General features: G+C 40.0%; 1 pseudogene across 1 annotated transcript; it reads left to right on the forward strand.

The window, feature by feature from the left end:
* The first annotated feature begins 1,598 nt into the window (after window positions 1–1,598).
* On the forward strand, window positions 1,599–3,343 carry LOC117082322 (annotated as a pseudogene). Its single transcript, XR_004436551.1, has one exon. The product of XR_004436551.1 is annotated as a eukaryotic initiation factor 4A-I-like (transcript).
* The last annotated feature ends 2,683 nt before the right edge of the window (window positions 3,344–6,026 follow it).

Genomic DNA, 6,026 nt, shown 5'->3' on the forward strand with positions numbered 1-6,026 from the left:
TTTCCATTTGCTTGATAGATTTTCCTCCATCCCGGTATTTTGAGCCTATGTGTGTCTCTGCACATGAGATGGTTCTCCTGAATATAGCATACTAATGGGTCTTGACTCTGTATCCAATTTGCCAGTCTGTGTCTTTTAATTGGAGGAATTAGCCCATTTACATTTAAAGTTAATATGGTCATGTGTGAATTTGATCCTGTCATTATGATGTTAGCTGGTTATTTTGCTCATTAGTTGATGCAGTTTCTTCCTAGCAATTTACAATTTGGTCTTACAATATGGCATGTTTTTGCAGTGTGGCTGGTACTGGTTGTTCCTTTCCATGTGTAGTGCTTGTTTCAGGAGCTTTTGTAAGGCAGGCCTGGTGATGACAAAATCTCTCAGTATTTGCTTGTCTGTAAACGATTTTATTTCTCCTTTACTTATGAAGCTTAGTTTGACTGGATATGAAATTCTGATTTGAAAATTCTTTTCTTTAAGGATGTTGAATATTGGTCCCCACTCTCTTCTGACTTGTAGAGTTTCTGCTGAGAAATCTGCTGTTAGTCTGATGGGCTTCCCTTTGTGGGTACCCTGACCTTTCTCTCTTGCTGCCCTTAACATTTTTTCCCGCATTTCAACTTTGGTGAATCTGACAATTATGTGTCTTGGAGTTGCTCTTCTCGAGGAGTGTCTTTGTGGCGTTCTCTGTATTTCCTGAATTTGAATGTTGGCCTGCCTTGCTACATTGGGGAAATTCTGCTGGATAATATCCTGAAGAGTGTTTTCCAACTTGGTTCCATTCTCCCTGTCACTTTCAGATACACCAATCAAACATAGACTTGGTCATTTCACATAGTCCCATATTTCTTGGAGGCTGTGTTCACTTATTTTTATTCTTCCTTCTCTAAACTTCTTATCTCACTTCATTTCATTCATTTGATCTTCAATCACTGATACCCTTTCTTCCATTTGATCTAATCAGCTACTGAAGCTTGTCCATGCATCATGTAATTCTCATTCCAGGTTTTAAGCTCCATCAGGTCATTTGGTCTTCTCTACACTGCTTATTCTAGTTAGTCATTCTTTTTTCAAGATTTTTAGCTTCCTTGCAATGGGTTCGAACATTCTCCTTTAGCTCAGAGAATTTTGTTACTGCTGATCATCTGAAGCCTTCTCTCAACTCATCAAAGTCATTCTCCATCCAGCTTTGTTCCATTGCTGGCAAGGAGCTGCATTCATTTGGAGGAGAAGAGGCCCTTTGATTTTTAGAATACTCAGTTTTCTGCTCTGGTTTCGCCCCATCTTTGTGTTTTTATCTACCTTTGGTCTTTGATGATGGTGATGTACAGATGGGGTTTTGGTGCAGATATCTTTTCTGTTTGTTAGTTTTCCTTCTAACAGTCAGGACCCTCAGCTGCAGGTCTCTTAGAGTTTGCTGGAGGTCCACTCCAGACCCTGTTTGCCTGGGTATCACCAGCAGAAGCTGCAGAATGGCAAATGTTGCTGCCTGATCCTTCCTCTAGAAGCTTTGTCTCAGACGGGCACCTGTCTGTATGAGGTGCCAATTGGCCCCTACTGGGAGGTAAAAGCACAGTATTGCCTAGTTTCTAAGGATCATGTCTGCGAGCCAGGATTCCTAATCCAGAGACAATGGCCCCGATGGGATGGAGCCCGAAGGTGTCATCGAGAGTAACTGGAATGAGATTGTTGACAGTTTTGATGACATGAACCTCTCAGAGTCCCTTCTCCATGGCATCTACCCCTATGGTTTTGAGAAGCCATCTGCCATCCAACAGCGAGCCATTCTACCTTGTATCAAGGGTTATGATGTGATCGCTCAAGCCCAATCTGGGACTGGGAAAACGGCCACATTTGCTATATCAATTCTGCAGCAGATTGAATTAGATCTAAAAGCCACCCAGGCCTTGATCCTGGCACCCACTCAAGAATTGGCTCAGCAGATACAGAAGGTGGTCATGGCACTAGGAGACTACATGGGTGCCTCCTGTCATGCCTGTATTGGGGGCACCAATGTGTGTGCTGAGGTGCAGAAACTGCAGATGGAAGCACCCCACATAATCGTGGGGACCCTGGCCGATTGTTTGATATGCTTAACTGGAGATACCTGTCTCCCAAATACATCAAGATGTTTGTACTAGATGAAGCTGACGAAATGTTAAGCCATGGATTCAAGGACCAGATCTATGACATATTCCAAAAGCTCAACAACAACACCCAAGTAGTTTTGCTGTCAGCTACAATGCCTTCTGATGTGCTTGAGGTGACCAAGAAGTTCATGAGGGACCCCATTCGGATTCTTGTCAAGAAGGAAGAGTTGACCCTGGAGGGTATCCACCAATTCTACATCAACGTGGAACGAGAGGAGTGGAAGCTGGACACACTATGTGACTTGTATGAAACCCTGACCATTAGCCAGGCAGTCATCTTCATCAACACCCGGAGGAAGGTGGACTGGCTCACCGAGAAGATGCATGCTCGAGATTTCACTGTCTCTGCCATGCATGGAGATATGGACCAAAAGGAACAAGACATGATCATGAGGGAGTTTCGTTCTGGCTCTAGCAGAGTTTTGATTACCACTGACCTGCTGGCCAGAGGTATTGATATGCAGCAGGTTTCTTTAGTCATCAACTATGACCTTCCCACCAACAGGGAAAACTATATCCACAGAATTGGTCGAGGTGGATGGTTTGGCCATAAAGGTGTGGCTATTAACATGGTGACAGAAGAAGACAAGAGGACTCTTTGAGACATCGAGACCTATAACACCTCCATTGAGGAAATGCCCCTCAATATTGCTGACCTCATCTGAGGGCTTGTCCTGCCACCCAGCCCCAGCCAGAGCTCAATCTCAGGGGGCTGAGGAGCAGCAGGAGGAGGGAGGGAAGGGAGCCAAGGGATGGACATCTTGTCATTTTTTTTCTTTGAATAAATGTCACTTTTTGAGGCAAAAGAAGGAACCATGAACATTTTAGACACCCTTTTCTTTGGGGTAGGCTCTTGCCCCAGGCGCCAGCTCTTCTCCCAAAGAAACACTAATCCATTTCCCTAACCTAGTAACCTCCAGATCCCAGAGGCTCTCCTCACCTCAGCTGAGCTCCTTTGAAAGTGATTCAGGGGACTATGTCATTCAGCCTCATTTGCTGGACCAAATCTGGAGGGAGAACCCCCAAAACCCCCGAGTGAGGTTGCCCAGGGGTTTGTCCCCAGGTGGGGGGAAGCAGGGGAGAGAAAATGGTAGCCATTTTTACATTGTTTTGTATAGTATTTATTGATTCAGGAAACAAACACAAAATTCTGAATAAAATGACTGGGAAACTGCAAAAAAAGAAAAAAAAAAGCACAGTATTAGGGTAGGAGTGTACTGATTTTCTAAGTACCATCTGTCACAGCTTCCATTGGCTATGGAAGGGAATTCACCAACCCCTTGCCCTTCCTGGGTGAGGTGATGCCCTGCCTTGCTTTGGCTCACACTGTCTGGGCTGCACCCACTGTCCCACAAGCCCCAGTGAGATGAACCTGGTACCTCAGTTGGAAATGCAGAAATCACCCGTCTTCTGCGTCGCTCACACTGGGAGCTGTAGACTGGAGCTGTTCCTATTCAGCCATCTTCAGAATATTTTTTTTTTTGGACTTTTTCATCTTTTCTGTGAATTTGCCATTCAAATCCCTTATCTACTTATGAATTATGTTTATTCAAAATTTTCATGTTGATTTATGACAGTTGTTTCTATACTCTGGATAACAATTTTTTGTCAGTTATAGATATCAGAACAGTTTTCAATAAGCCAAGAAAATATTTGGCATTCTTTGTACCTAGCTAGAAGTTCTGTTACATTATTTTATTAAAATAAGCTGGGAAATGTAGACATAGGGGGATATGACTGACAGATACATGCATTCCAGGTGTATCAGCAGCTTATTTGAAAACTGAAAATCTCACTTCTTTAGCCCTCTTTCTGTTAAAGACAAATGACCAATGTTGGATCCCTCTAAAATGTTCAATTTTTATGGTTTCTAACGCTCTGTTGCCTCTTGCTTGACAGAATATATCATCTCTAAATTTCTTTAAATTCTAAAATATGCTTCACTATGGGAAGCAAATAACTTTACAGTCTTCTTAGCTGTTTCCTCACTTATAAAATAGAGGTACTGATATATATTTTACATAATCATTGGGAGGATTAAATGAGGCAATATGTGTTTTATGTAATACCTAGTGATTAACTGATAAAATACTAAAATAAAGCCCTAAATTTTAAATACTTCAACAATCTTGCAAAGAAATGGAAAAGAGAATTTGGTAAGGCCAGGGACAATATAGGAGCATAAATTTATGAGAGTTAGCTAGCAATGAAGCAGTTTAGATTATTGGACCACTTTCAGCTTCAGATGTCCTGAAGCTTCTGTAAATAAGACACTAAGTGCAAAGAAATGGGTTCAGCCTAAGCATAAATTCTGGTCTGACACATCAACACATGAATTTGGCATCCAAAATAGTCTATGCCTTCAGAAAAAGAGAACTAGTACAAATGAAGTCAAATACAGATATTGCTTGCTTTTTCCAAAGAAAAGCTAGAATATATAACAATGGGACATATTTAAATCCAAACACAAAAATAAATACACTATATGTGTACAATCTAATTATACCAATAAAAAGACAGATTTACAGAACAGAATTGATTTTTTTAAGTGATCTAACTACTCTTTGTCTATAGGAAACTTATTTAAACTATAATGATATAGGTAGACCAGAGACAAAAGAATTAAAAATATATATACCATGAAAACACTAATCAAAAGAAAACAAAAACACTTATAGTAAAATTAGACAAAATAGGTTTTAAGAAAAGAAAATTATCAAAGGGGCATATTACAAAATAATAAAAGTCAAATCATCTAGAAGACATATTTATTCCGTATATATAAAACAACAGAGCTACAAAATACATGAAGCCAACACAAACAGAACTAAACCAAGAAGACAGATCCACAATTTCCACAATTATAACTGAAGACTTCAACTACTCTCTCAGTAATTGAAAGAACCACTAAACGAAAAATCAGTTGTAATAGAGAAGAACTGCATAACATCATCAATCAATAGAATATAATTGACATTAATAGAAGACCTAACAACAACAGAACACACATTCCTTTCATGAATACATGGGATGTTAACTACAATAGGCCATATCTTTAGGTTGTAAAACACACCTTAAAAATGTGAAAGAATCTATCACTGAACAGAAGAGTGAAAAGAAAATAATAAAAATTTGAAAACGGAAAGGAATATAAACCTGTTGAAGTTTGTTCTCTGACAATAGTGAATTCAAACTAGAAATAAAAAAGGGAAAGATAAAACTATCAAAACACTTTGAAATTAAACACAATTCTACATAATCTCTGAGTCAAAAATAAAATCTTAGGGGAAATAAATATACGTAACTGATTAAAAATATAACATCAAAATATGTAGGATGTAGCTATAGCATTGCTTAAAAGGAAATCTAACATATTGTGTCTCTATTAGAAAGGAAGAAAGGTCTCAAAGTAAGAATCTAAGTCACCATCTAAGAAGCAAAAGGAGGGGGCCTCAAGCTTAATGACTAAAGGCATTTGGCACTCATGTCCTTCACAAAGAAGAACCAAAATAGCAACTAGATGATCACACTTTGAATGGAGCATCTAAAAGACAACACTAAAATTCTAAGGAGAAGTGAAAGAAAACACCTGAGTCACAAAAGGAGATGAAAACAAAGCATCAGCCAGCAAGATCAGCTGGTAGCCTGGAGATGCTCCCTAGTGGAAGGAAAAGGTAAGTGAGAGCTCCACAGTGGTCCAGATTCCCATCACAGTCTTGGAATTCCAGCCATGGGAGAGCCTGTCAATCATCAAGAATCCTGAGACTAACGATCTGCGTGGGGTTGGCATGACAACATTGCTCTAAAGAGAGAGCTCATGCTGGCCTCACACCCCCTGAGACCCAAGTAGCCACAGCACAGCACCATTTTGAAAAC

Source organism: Trachypithecus francoisi, unplaced genomic scaffold, assembly GCF_009764315.1.
Source record: "Trachypithecus francoisi isolate TF-2019V2 unplaced genomic scaffold, Tfra_2.0 Lachesis_group9, whole genome shotgun sequence".
Classification (NCBI taxonomy): Eukaryota; Metazoa; Chordata; class Mammalia; order Primates; family Cercopithecidae; genus Trachypithecus; species Trachypithecus francoisi.